Genomic DNA, 19,074 nt, shown 5'->3' with positions numbered 1-19,074 from the left:
GACCTTGGGCCAGTCACACTTCTTTGAAGTCTCTCAGCCCCACTCACCTCACAGAGTGTTTGTTGTGGGGGAGGAAGGGAAAGGAGATTGTTAGCCGCTTTGAGACTCCTGAAGGGGAGTGAAAGGCGGGATATCAAATCCAAACTCTTCTTCTTCTTCTTCTTCTCTGACCTGGAGGAATCCAGTCTTTTCTAAACCACCTTTGGAGGGGGGGAGGGGACATTGCCGTAAAAAAAGCTATCCTAACCCCTTAGACCAAAGCCTGTTTGCTCATTTATCTGTGCCTATTGTTTATTGACAAGTTTTATATTACTTATTGTATGCTAGGTTTATCTCTCCATCTGCTGCAGGGTGATTTAGGAGTGTTGCTGTTGCTTAAAAAATAAAATGAAATTCGTTGCAACCTTCTTTGCTCTTTCTAGCATAGCTAAAAATAAAACAGAATTTTGTTGCCACCTGCCCCCCCCCCTTTGCATAACTACGGTAAAAAATAAAAGAGGATTTGAATTCTGACAACTGCAGTTTGTGAAGGGTGCTGGGAATTGTAGCTCTGTGGTGGGTAAACCACACTTCTCAGGATACTTTGAAGGAAAGAATGAGGTGGCCTGTATGGTTCTCCAACCCAGCTTCTATCCTCTCAACAACCACCCTGTGAGGTAGGCTGGGCTGAGACGCAGTGATTGGCCCAAGGTCTCCCTGTGACTGGATCTGAACCCAGGTCTCCCAGGTCCAACGCAGGAGCCCCAGCCACACCTTGACTTGTGATTCATACCTTTTGCTAGGCTTCAGAAGTCCAGAACCTGTAATTGGCTCTGGGTCCACTTGCTGCTGGACTCCCTGCCATCCGTCCCGCCAGTCCCAATGGGCACTATCTGCCACTGCACTTTCCTGAAGCGATGGTGGGCTCTCCTTCATTTGAGGCTGCTGCATTTTCTACATCAAACAGAAGGCTGGACTAGATGTCCAAAAGGCTCCTTCCAGCTCTTTGGTTCTCTGGGGTTATGAGTTCATGCGGGGGAGGGCAGGGATGGGGGACTGGTAGCGTTCAAGGTGTTGTTGGACTGCAAGTTCCATCACTGGCTTTACTGGCTGGGCCTAATGAGAATTGGGAGTCCAACAGCATCTAGACGGTTGCAGATCCCCCACGCCTGGTGTTGGGGAATGTCCTATATGGAAAAATAATTTTAGAATGAAGAGCCCAACTAAAATGTTTGAGAAATACTGATATGATGGGCTCCTTTGGAATTCTGATCTGAAGGGTAAATAAGAATCACAAACCTGCCCATTATCTGTCCATAGTGTTTTTATTAAAGGGCTGTTTCTGCCTGTCCTTATAATCAGAAGATTAGGGTGGTCTATGAATCAGGAAATTAATATTATGATGCTGAACAATGAGAATTGGCTTGAGCTGTAAAGAAATGGCAGCTGCTCTGCTGCATTGTCTGGGCAAAAGCCAATAGCAGACTCAAAGACAATGGACAAAGCAAATCTTTCATATATTCATGTGCACTATAATGCAGCCCATGCAAAGAGGTGTCATGCAGATTCATCAAAATTGATGGGTTATATCACAGACTTCAATGGGGCATGGACTGAATCCATGAGCTTTACAAGCATTTCCCCACCCAATATGTTCTAATCTGGGAGAAGGGCTGTAGCTCAGTGGTAGAGAATTGGGCGGTCCCAAACTCAATCCCTGGCATCTCTAAGCAGTGGCGTAGCGTGGGGGGTGCAGGGGGGGCCGGCCGCACCGGGCACAACATCTGGGGTTAGGGCAAATCCACAGGTTAGGGGGCGCAAATCCACGGGTTAGGGGGCGCAAATCCACGGGTTAGGGGGCGCAAATTACTTGCCTTGCCCCGGGTGCTGACAACCCACCCTACGCCACTGTCTCTAAGAAGGACTGGAAGAGACCTTGGTCTGAAATCATGAAGACCTTTGCTAGTCAGTGAAGACCAAGGGAGGGAGGCCTGCAGGGCAAATGCAGTATCTTCGGGCATCTCTGTCTGATGTCTGAATATGCTGCATACCCTCTCTCAAAAGGCTACTGTAATGGCTTCGGTCTCTCCCACATAAGCGGGATGACTCCACCAGTTAATTATTTCAGATTCATTAGTCAAATCAAAAGGTCCCGGTTGGAGCTCAGCTAATCTCAGTCATCCTCAGAAAGCACAGTTGCCCCCCTTTGCCCCCAACAGGAAAACCCCCACCTTCTCTTCCTGTCCTTTTCACATTTTTGGCCAATCTTGTGATCCTACGAGATTTTGGAGAGGGCACTCCCTGTATTCCTGTGTCTGTATCACTGTCTGAGCTGACAAGTTGCATTCTTTCACTCTGGCTCTCTCTTTCGTTTTCCCTGTGTCCAGAGATCAACTTCCGGCTGCTCACTGCTGCTTCTCCCTCCCCTCTGCATTCCACTCTTACCTGCTCTCTCTCTCTATGCCTGCATTCTCATTCCATGTCAGTGAAGGAATGGAGCTGACAGCTACATATCATCTCTCAAAAGTCTCGCCCCAAAGTGGCCCAGAGTCACACCCCAAAAATTTTTGCCTGGCTGGGATGTGCCTTCAAACCCTGAAAATGCCACTTGCTTGTCTGGATGAAGAGGGTGCTTGAGTGTTTGTAGCAACTAGCTTCCTGTATGAAGGTAAAATTATATGCTTGCTCTGTCCACTTTTGCATTTGGCTTCCATCACCATGTGCATATTTGTCCAGAAAGGAATGTGGTCCCTGGGCTGAAGAATGCCCGCCCCCCCCCCTTACAGACAGTACTGTCATTTAAGACCAACAAACAATCTCCTCCCAGGAGTTCCATCAATGAATGTGGAGGAGGAGGATGTGACGGGGCCTTCATAACAATAGAAATATTGTTATGAAGAAGTTCTTCGTCTTTGCCGAGGCTTGTAGTGAGCATTGATAAACCTGTGACTTGGTACACACACTTCCTGGAATTTCATTTGTGTGCTGTGTGGATGCAAAGTAAGGGAGCTGATTTCTGATGTCATGAACCCTCCTCAAATCCGCTCTAGGGGCTTGGAGGAACCCCAGTACAGATCTTGGGGGGGGGGGTGGAGTGGGGAGAGGAGGGGAGGGGAGGGGATGGCCTGTTGTGGAAACTGAAACTATTGTGCTGATGTGATGCGTTACTGATAACTGCTTTGGATACAACTCTGTGCACCTTGAGGGGATCATCATTTACAGCTCTGCCTCAAGCAGCAGAACAGATGTTCAAGTTGTGCCTCCACATATGCTCAACCTGTGTATTTGTGAACATATGTAAATGTTACAAAGTACCAACACCTCTCCTGTAACCGCCTTCCAAAGGAAGCCAAACTTCAGTAGGTGTAGAGCCCCTGGAACTTCTCACTGTTCAGAGAAGTGGTGTGAGCATAGCTATATAAACTGAAGCCCTTCCATAGCACAAACGCCATGCAAATTGAGCCACTGGGTCATGTTCAGACTTCTGTATGGATGGATGGATCCTCTTAACAAAGAAAATTATTTCTGTGGTGGAAGCTTGTTTTGCTGCTTGGCCACATCAATGGAACACCAGCCTCAGAACTACACCTGTGACATTTATTGTCCTAACTGCCCTCTGCCTGGCTCTCTCTCTGTGTGTAATTAAAGCTTTCATTTTTACTGCTGGAGCTGGTCCAATGCAGCAATCCTGTTTTGTGCCAAAGCTCAATAGCTGGAGGAATGCAGAGACCCATGTATTGATGAAATCTTAATGCTGATCTCAGCGTCATTTTACTGCACTGACCAAGGAATGAATTTGCCCAATCAATCCAAGGAAACCTGACCAGAAATTAGCCTAAACTGAGGAATGTTGCACCACTGACATGTACGAGAAATGTCATTAAAAGATTGCCCCCCATAATTACGTTACCCTACAAAGGGGGTCTGGAAATACGATGGTCCTCTTTAGCCAAAATAAAGACATCAGCGTCGTGGAAAGATCAGCTTTATTGCTTTCTTCAGTAAGAAAGAAAGATGTCCTAGTGGATAATTCCAAAAGCTGGGGCGGGGATACAAGAATTAAAGGCGTCTGTATAGCATTCTGAATGCATGTTGCCCTCGTTCATTTCTGCAATATTATTAGTTACAGCAATGTGTGAATAGCTCATGGACTTTCTACCTGACCTTCCAATTGGACACCCCATATTTGGAGATGTTTTCTACCTAAAACTTTCTAAATCCCTACCAAAATCTTATCAAGGTGTCTTCCTCAATCATCTTCCAACTGGCTCTGGCCATCCTAATTGACTCATACCAACCTCTGCTGGTATGCAATACCTATACTCTGTAACTGGGGCCCTATGAGAGCTACGTGCTCTCTCCACTTGCCACTTATGGTGCTGCTTTGGTGAACTGAAAAAACAACAACAAACCAACCTATGGTCACGTAAAGCATCCTCAATAAACACACGAGACATAACCAGCTGTGTTCTTAGATAAATAAGGTATACTATTCATTGTATCAAATTGTAAATTTCAACAGAAGTAACTCATAAAGTTCAACAAACGAACAAAGCAGAAGACCCAGTGGATCAGATCATTCTCTCGTCAGTTCATCCATAAGGTCCATCCATGTAATGGTGTCTATTCCACCGGTCTGTTCATAAAGTCCAAACAATCCACATGAAAGGTTGTTGCAGTTCCACAAAATCTTCCCACAGAGTCTGGACAAGGATTTCCAGAATATTGGCCTTTTTCGCCATCCTGGACTTCATCAGTATTTAAAGCACTAAATAATGCAAATAAATACAATATCATGACATTCTACAGCAAAAATAATATCAAACAATAAATAACTGTACGTACTATATGTGATATTACAAGACAGTGGATCTTATGGCATAGTAGTAGCTGTGGTAATCAGCAACTGTACAAAGTAGGGTTCTATGGACAAGCACAATATTGATTGGGTTACAGGTGTTGGCAATCCACAGATACAGAATACTGTATCTTTCTTATAGTGACCCATATGGCATAGCAAAAATAAAACAAACCTAATCCATGTTCAGATGATATACATGTAAACATTAATACAAACTCATACATTAATGTAAACCATTTTTGGATCTAAAGTAATAGAAATCCTCAGGTGCACAATTAAGTACTCAAAATAATCCACTTGGCCCACAGAGGTGAAACAAACTTAGTCCATGCTCAGGTGTTCTACATGTAAACATTAGTATAAATTCACAAAAAACAACTATAATCAATTTCAGTATTCAGACCTGAGGGATGTAGAGAATTGACTAAGAAAATAAACCTAGTTTCTTTCTGCTTTTTTTTAGCTCGTTCTACAGGACCTGAATATGTCCAGATTACAAAAAATGTCAAGTCCTCATCGGAATAAGATGCTTCAATAAAATGTTGTACTAAAGGAGCATGTATTGCATTGTCCCTGATTCTAGATCGGTGTTCTGATATTCTTACTTTGATAGGTCTGAGAGTATGACCTACATACAACAATCCACAGGGACATCTAATCATGTAAATTACACGTGGAGTAGCACATGTGGCAAATGCCTGTAAAACAAACTTAAAACGTTCTTTGTTTTGCCTGCAGAGCATATTTGCAGGAGGTACAATACCCACATTTAAATAAACCACGCGGAGGACCAGACAACTTTGAGTTACTTCTGTTGAAATTTACAATTTGATACAATGAATAGTATACCTTATTTATCTAAGAACACAGCCGGTTACGTCTCGTGTGATTATTGGCTAACTGAAAAGCAAAAGAATACAGATAAGCATACAGTACAGAAAGGCCCATTCTAAATTGGGCAGAGGGGCTACAATTATTCAGCATTAATGGGGGGATGATGGGTGACATGGTCTGTACCCTAAGGCTACAGTGTTGTGCTTAGCTATTTGGCATAAGTCCTCATGACTACTGAAAGACTGTGGCTACAATCCAATACTTGCTTACTAATAAGGTGCAGTGCAGCTAGTATGCAGAACCAGTATAGGACTGAAATTATTTGAGGGTTGGATTAGGACTGGGTAGATCTGGGTTCAAATCCCCACATAAACCTAAAGCCTGCTGGGTGACCTTGGGCTATTTCTCAGCCTAACCTGCCTCACAAGATTATTGCGGGGATTAAAGTCCAGGGGGAGAAAACTTGCATGCTGCATTGAACTTCTTACAGGAAAGGTGGGATATAAATGCAGTCTTTCTGTGATCTAAGATCTGCCTTATTTTGTGTCTTAGGTGGGTTCTTCTCCATCTGCTGAAATGAAGAAATCCATATTCTACAGGAGACTGAAAAGACTGCAAATAATTAATTTTCCTTGTTAAAAAATGGCAAGAGGTAGTACTGCAGCTGAGGAAATGGAAAGCAGGGAACTGTAATAATAATTTAAAAATGGGCATGGTATTTTCAAAGAAAGGAGCCCAGCTCATATTGAAAATCCACAAATCCACAATCCCTTTTACAAACACCAGTCACCTCCCTTAAGAGTGACAGCCTGACTGTCTTTGCCCTGAGTCATCTCTTGTATTGCTGGTATATGGCCATGCATGTTTTAAAGGACTTTCTGCATTTCTGCAGAGTCATAAGAAGCAGAACCAAACGCTGGTGCTGCAGATGCAAATGCAGCAAGCCTTTGTGCTGATTCAGAGTTTCCTTTCTGCAGATGCATTTGGCATTCAGTTCCTGCCTACAGAGAATCAAGTCTGTGTGAACTGCCAACACCTAGATCAAAAATGAATGTGCAATTTACACAGCATTCTTAAATGGGTGGGGCAGCTGTAATGTGGAGGAACCACAGTGCTAGAGCTTGCACTTTTGCACGCTTGTTTTGCACACATGTAGCAAGTGGATTGGGCAGTACAGTGGTGGGGATTTTTTTTGAGACTGAGAGCCACATTCTCTAGTACACAACCTTCCAGGAGCTGCATGCCAGTGGTGGGTGGGGCTAAAGGAAAAAGTGGGTGGAGTTACAGATAATAATAATAATAATAATAATAATCATCATCATCATCATATTTTATTTATACCCCACCCACCCCAGCCAAGGCCGGGCTCAGGGTGGCTAACAACCAATAATAAAACAAGTTGAATGAATACAGCTTAAAAACAAGATTAAAATATAACATTAAAAATATTGAAACATTAAAATATTAAAATGCAGCCACATCACAGGAGGAGAAAGGAGAAAGAAAAAAAGAAAGAGGGGGAGGGAATCAAATTGGCTCCAAACCAAAGGCCAGGCGGAACAACTCTGTCTTACAGGCCCTGCAGAAAGAAATCAGATCCTGCAGGGCCCTGGTCTCAGGAGACAGAGCGTTCCACCAGGCCGGAGCCAGAGTTGAAAAGGCCCTGGCTCTGGTTGAAGCCAATCTAACTTCCTTAGGGCCTGGGACCACTAGGGTGTTGCTATTTATGGACCTTGAGGCTCTCCGTGGGGCATACCGGGAGAGGAGGTCCCGAAGGTACGAGGGTCCAAGGCCGTGAAGGGCTTTAAAGGTCAAAAGCAGCACCTTAAATCTGACCCTGTACTCCACCAGCAGCCACTGCAGCTGGAAAAGCACTGTGAACAGTTGCAGGGCTGGACCCAGGATCTATAACGCCTCAGCAAGGAGTTACTTCATTCCCTACCCAGTCAGCTTCGCAGGGCCACAAGAGGATTTACAGGGTCTGGTGCATGTGTGATGCTGCTGTTTCCCCTTTGAAGGACCTGTGTGTGTATACAAAGGTGGGGGGGCACATGCCATAATTATTGCATGCATGAATTACAAATTCTCACTTGCAGTTTCTCCATGCCCTGGGATCAAACAGAAAGATGTGCTTCATTTTTTCTCATGTAGGAGTAGGGTTGCCATATTTCAAGAGGTACAAATCTGGACACAAAAAGCTGTTGAGGTTTTTCAGGGCAATCACACGATAGCCCCTCCACTGCTTCTGAGCTCAGGTCGCCCACACCGTAGCTGGAGCCAGAGTAAGAGCCTGAAACCAGAGCCCCCCCCCCCCAATTCTTTCTTTTAAAAACCTCAAAATTCAGGACATTTGCTTTAAAATGTAAAATCCCCCCTCCCCTGATGGGTATGTAGGACCCCCAAAAGAGGACATGTCCAGGAATTCCCGGACGCATGGCAACCCTAAGGGAATATGGTATCAGGTTGTACTTCTGCAGATTCCAACTCTCTTCTGGTGGAGCTTCTTTCTGCTGCTGCTGCTGCTGCTGCTGCTGCTGGCCTTTCTCCAATACTCAACTCAGGAAGGAGTCCTCCCTTAAGGCTTCAATGCTTTCACCTGTGGCAAATGCCTCGAAAGTTACACTCAGGCAATGGCAGCCTCTTGCCAGGAAATCTTAGGTCAGCACACACCACAATTGCCTCATTATGTAAATCATGTTCAAAATACCACAACACACACATAACTGGCTGTAAAGTAGCATAATACTATAAGATTGTCAAGTCCAATGATTACAATGTACAGTTCCTGTTGGCAATGCCATTTCATACTGATCATAGAATCATAGAGTTGGAATAGACCACAAGGGCCATCGAGTCCAACCCCCTGCCAAGCAGGAAACACCATCAGAGCACTCCTGACATATGGTTGTCAAGCCTCTGCTTAAAGACCTCCAAAGAAGGAGACTCCACCACACTCATTGGCAGCAAATTCCACTGTCGAACAGCTCTTACTGGCAGGAAGTTCTTCCTAATGTTTAGGTGGAATCTTCTTTCTTGTAGTTTGGATCCATTGCTCCGTGTCCGCTTCTCTGGAGCAGCAGAAAACAACCTTTCTCCCTCCTCTATATGACATCCTTTTATATATTTGAACATGGCTATCATATCACCCCTTAACCTCCTCTTCTCCAGGCTAAACATGCCCAGCTCCCTTAGCCGTTCCTCATAAGGCATCGTTTCCAGGCCTTTGACCATTTTGGTTGCCCTCCTCTGGACACGTTCCAGTTTGTCAGTGTCCTTCTTGAACTGTGGTGCCCAGAACTGGACACAGTACTCCAGGTGAGGTCTGACCAGAGCAGAATACAGTGGCACTAGTACTTCCCTTGATCTAGATGCTATACTCCTATTGATGCAGCCCAGAATTGCATTGGCTTTTTTAGCTGCCGCATCACACTGTTGGCTCATGTCAAGTTTGTGGTCAACCAAGACTCCTAGATCCTTTTCACATGTACTGCTCTCAAGCCAGGTGTCACCCATCTTGTATTTGTGCCTCTCATTTTTTTTGCCCAAGTGCAATACTTTACATTTCTCCCTGTTAAAGTTCATCTTGTTTGTTTTGGCCCAGTTCTCTAATCTGTCAAGGTCGTTTTGAAGTGTGATCCTGTCCTCTGGGGTGTTAGCCACCCCTCCCAGTTTGGTGTCATCTGCAAATTTGATCAGGATGCCCTTGAGTCCATCATCCAAGTCGTTGATAAAGATGTTGAATGAGACCAGGCCCAAGACAGAACCCTGTGGCACCCCACTAGTCACTCTTCTCCAGGATGAAGAGGAACCATTGATGAGCACCCTTTGGGTTCGGTCAGTCAGCCAGTTACAAATCCACTGAGTGGTAGCATAGTCAAGACCGCATTTTACCAGCTTCTTTACAAGAATATCATGGGGCACCTTGTCAAATGCCTTGCTGAAATCAAGGTAGGCTACATCCACTGCGTTCCCTTCATCTACCAGGCTTGTAATTCTGTCAAAAAACGAGATCAGGTTAGTCTGACATGACTTATTTTTCAGAAATCCATGCTGACTATTGGTGATCACAGCATGATATCTTCATCGCCCTATGTCTTAAAAGTGTAACAAACGAACTTGCCTTCTGCATAGTCCTATGTCTTTTTTCAGTAGGTTTTTTCAGCTGAAATAGTCCACGGGAATGCAGAAGTTGCCAGCCAGAGACGCTCCGTATCAATGATCATTGAAGCTAAGCTATGTCGTTGGACTTGACAATCTTTGGACTTGACTATCCTTGGACTTTACGACAATAAAAACATATAGAAGGTTAATAGTCATATGATATGTTATTGCCATCAGGAACTGTGCTTTGTAATTTTTCGATATGACGATTACAGATTTATTATATATAATGTTATGTTACTTTACAGCCAGTTACATGTGTGTTGTGGTATTAGGAAATCTTAGGTGGCATTCATGCACCACTGGTGGCCACAGGAACTGAGGTGGGAGGGGCTGGCTTTGTGCAGGCGGGGGCAAATTGCCCCAGCTGCCCACTGCCACCCAGACCAGCAGCCCTTCAGCTTTGCCATGTTACAAAGTTGTATGGCTTATGCAAGATTGCAAAACATGGCAGTGTAATAGGCAATTTAATCTTTATTGATTTTAAATATTAAATCCATTCACCACAAAAAGAACCAAAGAAAAAAATTAATCACATCAAATTTTAAAAAATGTTACATATAAAATAAAGTTCTTCCATACTTTGAGACTTCCATCATTCTCAGTATGGGTCCTTTGTTTCCTTGTTGACTGCATATTGTGTGGCCTTTAACTTACCGGTATCATAAATTATCTATAAACTTTGTAGCATATAACATTGCAGAAGTTAATCAAAGCATGTCAAAGATTTCATATATGAACAATATTCTTTTAAATATAATCTGTATATATCCCATTCTTTGTTAAACTTTTGGTTTGTCTGGTTCCTAATTTTTCCTGTCATCTTTGCCAATTCCACATAATCAAATAATTTTTCCTGCCACTACATTTTAGTTGGTATTTTGTCTCCCTTCCACCATTTGGCTATCAGCATTCTCATGGCAGTAGTTGCATACATGACTACCTTCCTCAGTTCCTTTCGAATATCTGCAACCATGATGCCGAAAAGGAAGGCTTCCGGTTTTTTTTATGAAAGTCAGTTTAAACATTTTTTAGCTAATTATAAATAATTTCCCAAAAGTTTTTTTTTACCTTTTTACATTTCCACCACATGTGGTATATTGTTCCCTCAGATTCTTTACATTTCCAGCAAAGGTTTGAGCTGGTTTTACACATTTTTGCCAGCTTGCTGTGTGTAATGTACCATTGATAAAACATCTACATACAATTTTCTATTAAAGTATAGCAAGCCGTGAACTTCAAGTCCTTTCTCCAAAGTTTTCCCCAGGCTGCCATCTGTATATTGTAACCAAGATGTTTAGACCACTGGATCACCACTTTCCTCCTCTTTCACCTCCCAATCCAACAGGAGCCTATACATTTTGGAGAGTAGTTTGTCCTTGCTTTGTAGTAAGTCTTTCTCAAGTTTCAAAATTTCAGTAGGAAACCCTTTTCTTTTATCTAATTTGAACATGCCATTCAGTTGATGGAACTGTAACCTGTCAGTTAAATGATTTCCGCAGCAAGAATACTAATTGCAAAAAAACTGGAAAGTGAAACAGCACCAACAAAAAAAGAGTGGCAAGAGAGATGATTTGATTGCCTTGAGTTGGCAAAAATGACGGATGCAATTAGGGGACAGTCTAAACAAAAATTTCAAAAAGAGTGGGGAAAGTACAGAGATTATTTAAAAACAACAACAGTGCCCTCAAATTAAAATCTGGACTTGCTTTGTATAATTTTTGCAAAACAAAATACGGTTTACAAATACAACATATGGCGAAGGGTAGAAAAGATGAAATGAGAAAGAAAGTTTATCAAGTTTTAAATCAGGAGGAGGAAGGAAGTCTATTAGAATAGAATAAGAACTAAAGGCTGGATAACATAGTATGTGTGCAGATACTTGTGGATTTATGGATATATGTTTATCATTTATTTTGTGTTTTCTTTTGTTGTTTGTTTTCTGAGTGTTGTGTGTGTATGTGCTGTAATAATAAGTTAATAAAAAGCATTTACAAAAAATAAAATAAATGATTTCTTATTTCTTCAATTTCAACTGACCTTCCTCCTCCTCAAGTAATTCTTTATATATTATCTAATTTCCCCTCATATTCTTTTTCTTTAACGAAATTGCCTCTAATGGCGATAGCCACCAGGGCGTTTTTTGCTCCAGCAAGTTTTTGTATTTATCCTACACCTCATGCAGCGATCTACTTATTACGTGGTTTAAAAAACCTCTATGAACTTTGACTTTTTGAGAACATAAATATGCGTGCCAACTGAATCTCTTGTCAAAGCCCTCAAGATCCAACAAATCTGTATTTTGTAACATCATCCATTCACGTAACCAACAGAGGCAGGACGCTTCATAATCTAACTTCGTCTGGCAGAGAGAAACTACCTCTGTCTTTGATGTCTATAAACAGTTTATGTTTCATTCTAACCCCCCCCCCCGATAAACTCTCAAAGGATGATTCTCATTCTTTATTATCTTCAGCATACGCAAAAAATGGCTCCTGCTCCTGCCTGAGCTCCAACACACCCTCAGCTAAAAGACATAGGCCCTCTGTTGCAGTGGTGTAATTAATCTTAAAGGGACACCATCACCATATACTACAGTCTCCCAGATTGAAGCTTCTTCTTTAGTCTTCATCTCTTGCTGCTTTTTCTTTTTAACTTTGAAAATTAAAAAACATAAGAGCTGCAGTAACCATGTACCCAAGCCTAGCAGCTGCCTTGTTTGCCAACTAACTATGTAGCACAAGTGAGGCTGATACCACCATACCATCTACATGGTGGTGTGGTATGGTGTATACATCAGTGCCTTGACTGGGGTATTTGTGAAAATGTCTTCTAAAAAGCAGTCAGAATAGAAAGTGCAAAGCACAGCAACAGTTGTAGGAAGAGAGATAGTATGAAGAAGTTCCTTCAGCCTCCTGAAGGAGTCAGTTCTTCAAGGATTGATAGTGCAAGTGTGGAAATGCTCAGTGAGAACAGTGTAGGTGATTCAGTTTCTATTAATGTAGAAGACTGTGAGAGCTCTGCCTCCAATGAGAGGCCTGCTGAAATAGTAAAACTGAAGGAGTCCCAACCTACAGTACTACACCTTGCAATGGTCCTTCTAATTAACCATTATGGCCAAAAGGAACAGATCGTACATTTGTAGATTTAGTGGTTTCCAATGGACTGAGTGAAATCAAGGATACGGCTTTTTCTCTAGAGGACAACAGACATTGTTTCTTGAAAGCTTTTGCTGAAAGGGTTTGAGGCAATGGTGAGATGACATGCTGAAAAGGCACTGGCTTATCAATTCTAAGAGTATCAGCACATCTTTTTTGCTTCTGCTGCAAAACATTTTTAGGTGTTTTTTTAGGTCAGTGCCAGTTCTTCACTTGTGAGTATTGAGACCAATGGCTGGAAACTCCTGAATGTCATTCTAAAACAGCACATAAAGTCACCCAAGAATTTCATAGCATACTGCAAGCAGATAGAAACAGAATCTAGGTTGAGACTGAGCAAGTGTTTTGATGCAGAACATTGGTCAGTTATAAACCAAGAAATTCAGCATTGGAGGGTCATGCTCAGATCCGTAGTGAATATTAGGCCGTTCAACTTGGCATTCTAGGAATGTTTGGACAAGCTGCTCACAGAACGAAAATTTTCTGGGGTGTATACAGCTGCTTGGCAACTATGATGAGGTAATGGGAGAGCATTTGTGACATGTATATTCAAAGGAGTGTAATGATTACCACGGGGACGCGGGTGGCGCTGTGGGTAAAAGCCTCAGCGCCTAGGGCTTGCCGATCGAAAGGTTGGCAGTTCGAATCCCCGCGGCGGGGTGCGCTCCCGTTGTTCGGTCCCAGCGCCTGCCAACCTAGCAGTTCGAAAGCACTCCTGGGTGCAAGTAGATAAATAGGGACCGCTTACTAGTGGGAAGGTAAACGGCGTTTCCATGTGCGGCTCTGGCTTGCCAGAGCAGCGATGTCACGCTGGCCACGTGACCCGGAAGTGTCTCCGGACAGCGCTGGCCCCCGGCCTCTTGAGTGAGATGGGCGCACAACCCTAGAGTCTGTCAAGACTGGCCCGTATGGGCAGGGGTACCTTTACCTTTACCTTTTTAATGATTACCACTGGAAAAACCATTTAGAATGAACTGATATCCCTTATGGCCAAGGAAGTGTTAAGAGGACATACAAAACAGGTTGGACAAAGCTAAATATTCCTCTGTAATAGGGGATTGAATGTGTGATGAAAGTTATTCAAAGACAATGCCATTCACAGCGAGATTTGTTGACAAAGATGGAGGAAAGAGTTGTGTAAAATAACGCTTCATAAGACTGGGGGCAGTTCATGAATAAACTGGAACTCTTGCTGAAAACGCTTAGGAACAACAACATTAACAGTAAGAACTGCTACATCCAAGCTTATGATAAAGGTGCCAACATGAAGAGTGGAAGAAAAGATGTCCAGGCAAGACTACGTACACTGAACTAATGAGTTTCAGATGCATCCTCCTCATCAAAGGATTCTGTTAACCCTTTTGGCGTGCTGCACTGCATCTTGGTGCTATTATTTGTTCAGTGGTGACAGATGTTAGAAAACAACGTGTCCAACCTCACAATGAAGCCCCGAGTAGCACTTTCCAGGAAAGTTGCCTAGAAAACATAGAAACACCGCCACCCGACCCCACCCCCATCCATCTTCCCTCTCTCCACCCCCCTTTCTCTTTTCTCTCCTTTTTTTATTTTTATTTTTATTTTCTTCTCCCCCTAATGCCTCAACAAATGAAACGGATTTGTAAAAATGTTACATGGGGAAAAATATATATGAGGCACTACACTTCTGTAAAACAAGAAAATCCTTAATAAAATATTAAAAAAAAAAAAAAAAAAAAAAAAAGAAAACATGAAGCCTATCTGATAACAAACAAAAGAAGTCCATGATGTTCTGATGGAAGTAGCAGAGTTGCCTCAAGCAGATGCAGCTCTCTGCCATGCAGCACAGTGCCTAGCAGACCAGCCAATGGACTTCAAGTTCTTGAGATAGTACGGCATTCTGTTGTATGCGAATACTGCAAGTATGGATTTGTGATGCTCTACAAACATGAGCCTGACCAAACTGCGGGAGGCAGTGGAAGACAGGAGTGCCTGGCGTGCTCTGGTCCAGGGGGTCAGACGAAGAGTCGGACATGGCTAAACGACTAAACAACAACAACAGTGTGTTGAGATTTGATTAGATGCTAGGAGAGGATATATTTATTAGATATTATCCTCTGTTCCTCATGTTAGTGAGTTCAGCAGAGTGCTATGCTTTTGCAGCTTAAAAGGAAGCTTGGATAGGCTAGTTTTAACCCTTTAGTAATAATAATCCAGGATGCTTTAAGGCAGACTGGATTTTCCTGGTATTTCCCCCTTTTCTGCCCCTCAAAATAATAACCACACAAACAATAAAGAGAAAAAGTAAAAATAACATTTACTCACTCAGTTTATGTCTTCAAGAATAGCAGATACAGCAGCATGATGTAGGCAAGCTTAAACTGCTAATGGAGTGACAACAGATACCAAAGTCTAGCTTAAAAATGGAGCCTGAACTGGAGCTCAGACTGATGCTTTCATTTTGCAGACATGATGGGAAATCGAGTGTGTGCCCAGGAAGGGAGGAGCATATTAAGATACATCTCTTTCTTTTCTGGGCATATAAAGGGAAGTGATCTCGCAGATCTCTCTAGTAAATACTACAGGGAAACTCAATGAGCTTCAGCCCCTGTTATGTGCCTATCTAGGAAAACATGAATTGTTGATTTGACTGCAATAAGTACCCCACACAATGGACATCATAACTGCTGCCTTCTTCATGAGAAAATGTGTGGCGTTCATCAAATTGTACAGGGAAAGTGATTATGCAGAGATAGTTTTTATCACAGTGACAGAAATCCCAGAAACCCTTGATGCTGAGCCCCTGTAAGCACTGCAAGAGGAGGCAGTATGACTATGAGGATCAGACTCACAGTAAGGAGTGCAGTCATCCAGAAGCAGTGAAGGCGGAGAGCAGGTGGGGCTGGGGCTGGCGTGCATCCTGGGGTGGGGCGCGCTGCCCACAGGATTGTGGGGTGTGTCCTGGGGGCGGGGCACCCAGCACAGGTGGGGGGCCCAGCTGCAATGGCACCCTGCCGGCAGTGGCATAGCGTGGGTTGTCAGCACCTGGGGCAAGGCAAGTAATTTGCACCCCCTAACCCGTGGATTTGCGCCCCCTAACCCTAACCCCCAGATGTTGCGCCCGGTGCGGCCGGCCCCCCCTGCACCCCCCATGCTACGCCACTGCCTGCCGGGATCGCGCTGCCGGGGGTGGGGCACTCCCCCCACTCCTCTTCCTCCGCCAGTGTCCACAAGAAATCTTTAAACAGGAGTCCTTCTACACTCTTGTTGACACTGCTCATGTTTCAGTTGAAGAGCAATTTGAGCAGCTTGAATCTCACAGAATACACGGGGATTCTTGTACCACCTTGAAAAGCTACCAGAACAGATGCTTACCACTCACTGTATGAATCTACGCAGAGCCCCACCAATGGCAACCACTTCAACATTGAGGGGTGCAGATCTTTGTGTTGAGCTGGGCCATCTGTCACACTCTACTACCTGGAACAAACTAACCACAAGATGCCCTGCAGTGTGTGCATGACACCAAAATGACTGGTGTCTTACCAAATAGCTGGGTAGCACTACAAATTCTCCTGAGGCTTCCAGTTGTATTTGCTAGTGGTGAGCTTCTTAAAATGGAAACTCATCAAACCACACCTGTATTTGCCATGGCAGATGAGAGATTCACATCACTTACTGCCTGATCCATCAAGAATGACATTGCTAAAAATCTTGATCCTTCAGCTACTTTGCTATGGTTGCACAAGCCAAAGCTAGAAAAAAACAAAAAACCACATGTGACACAGAAGAACTCTCAAAAGTTTTACCTTTAGTATTTATTTATTTTTTTGCTTTGTAGCAGTTCCTATATTTTGGTACCCTTTCTTTATTTCAGAATACAAATTTTTACTCTTTAAAAATAATAAATAAAAGTTGTAAATAAAAGAGGTATCCAGCTGGTTTCTTACAGTTTATAGCTTTGTTTTATTATTGTTATAAATATAGTGCTTATAATTTTTATAGTGTTTGAAGTGCTAGCCACTTACCACCTTGCCTCAAAGAAAAACTGTGTCCACTGATTTTTACCCAGCACAAATAGCATCAAAATGGAAATGAAAGACAACAACAACAACAACAACAACAACGATAATGGAAGTAATATCATTTTTGTAGTTAGTATCCAAAGAAACTTTAGAAACTTGGGAAAATACAGGTTACATTTTAAATGTTTTAAAATAGTTTTAAATCTGTGGCAATTAATTATTATTATTATTATTATTATTATTATTATTATTATTATTATTATTGGGTTGGGGGGTGGGATAAACGTTTAGTTGGGGTTGGGGATTATTTTAATTTTAGTATAACTGTAATTTTTATTTTATTTTTAGTTTCTACTGTTGCATTGGTTTATTGTATAGTCTGTATAACGTATTCTGTTCTGTTCCCATCACTCAGCCCAGACACTGAGGTCCAGCTCAGAGGGCCTTCTGGCGGTTCCCTCACTGCGAGAAGTGAGGTTACAGGGAACCAGAGGGCCTTCTTGGTGGTGGCGCCCGCCCTGTGGAATGCCCTCCCATTAGATGTCAAGAAAATAAGCAACTATCTATCTTACTTTTAAAAAGAAATCTGAAGGCAGCCCTGTTTGGGGAAGTTGTTAATGCCTAATGTTTTACCATTTTTTATGTGCTGCAAGCCACCCAGCCAGATGGGAAGGGTATTATTATTATTATTATTATTATTATTATTATTATTATTATTGCCACCCTAGCTCACTGCAGACAGTACACTGAGCTCAGCTTGGTGACCATCCAGCTTGTGTATGGTCAGGGGCATACCTAAGGGTCGGTCAGGTTGGCACCTGCCAAAGGCACAGGCCTGGGGTGTGTGTATTTGTGCGTGCACCAAAAACCATGCCTCTCCACTCTGGCTCGGAGTGACTAGAAGCCCACCTGCCCACATGCTCCCCAGTCCACTCCTCCAAGCAAGTTATCAAAATTCAAGGACACATTTCACCCAGGCAGAAGCACTCAATGAGGCTTAGTGAGGGGTGTGGCTTAGGGATCTGGAAGAGGCCTGAGGGCCAGACAGGGAGTTCTGGAAGGCCAAGCCAGAGTTCAGCCCACCAGGGGTAGCTGCTGACAGAAAAGACTCCTGGCTGCTGTGGATCTTGGAGAGGCACTGCCCAATCAGAGGAGATAATACTGAACTGGTCTGATCTGGTATAAGGCAGATTCTTATATTGTGTTTTGTTTAGTTTTAGAGATCTGGATCTCTGATGACGTTGTGTCTTTTAGGCTTGACTGGCATTGCTCAGCAGTGGGACTGAGAAGACTCAAGTTTGTATCCTCACTCAGTCACGAAACTCATAAGATGGTGCCACTATTAATTGGATCTGCCTCAAAGCGTGTTGTGAGAGGAGGGGGCAGAGATACTTAGCAGAAAGTTGGGAGAAAGGAAGCAAATAAATGCCTTAGAGGCATGTATGTTTAAAAACAACATCCTGCCATGCTGTGGCACAGAGAACCAACTAGCTCAGATTAAGGCATGGCGAACATTGTTATTGTTGTTGCTGCTGTTTCGTTAATTAATAAAATGTGGATGCCACCCTTCATCTGAAGATCACAGGGTGGTTCACAAGATAAAAATGCAAAATGAGAACACAAAATGCAGCTGGGCGAGGACTGGTGTTATATGATCAAACCTCACTCCAGTCACATTCAAAGGCAGCCCCATATATAATGCATTATAGTAATTTAACCTAGAGTTTACCAGAGTGTAGGCAGCAGAAGCCAGACTATCCCTACCCAGATAAAGTTGCTACTAGCAGAAGCTGGTGCAAGGCACTCTGAGCCACTGAAGACTCTGTGCCTCCAGTGACAGCGGTAGACCCAGAGGTACCCCCAAACTGTGCACAGGCTGAACTCCACCTATCCAATCAAAGGAGCCATACACTAACAATGCTTCAGTCTTATCTGGAATGAGCTTCAATTTATTGGCTCTAATCCAGCTCACCATGGGAAATTAATGCTAGTCTAGTTAATTCACTGCCATACCTGCCATTGTAAAGGAAAATTAGGGTTAAATGCACCTGAGTGGGGGCGGGGGCGGGGAGGCAGGCAG

The sequence above is a fragment of the Podarcis muralis genome, chromosome 15 (assembly GCF_964188315.1).
Source record: "Podarcis muralis chromosome 15, rPodMur119.hap1.1, whole genome shotgun sequence".
Taxonomy (NCBI): Eukaryota; Metazoa; Chordata; class Lepidosauria; order Squamata; family Lacertidae; genus Podarcis; species Podarcis muralis.
The sequence above is the reverse complement of the archived record's forward strand: the minus strand, read 5'-3'. Positions refer to the sequence as shown.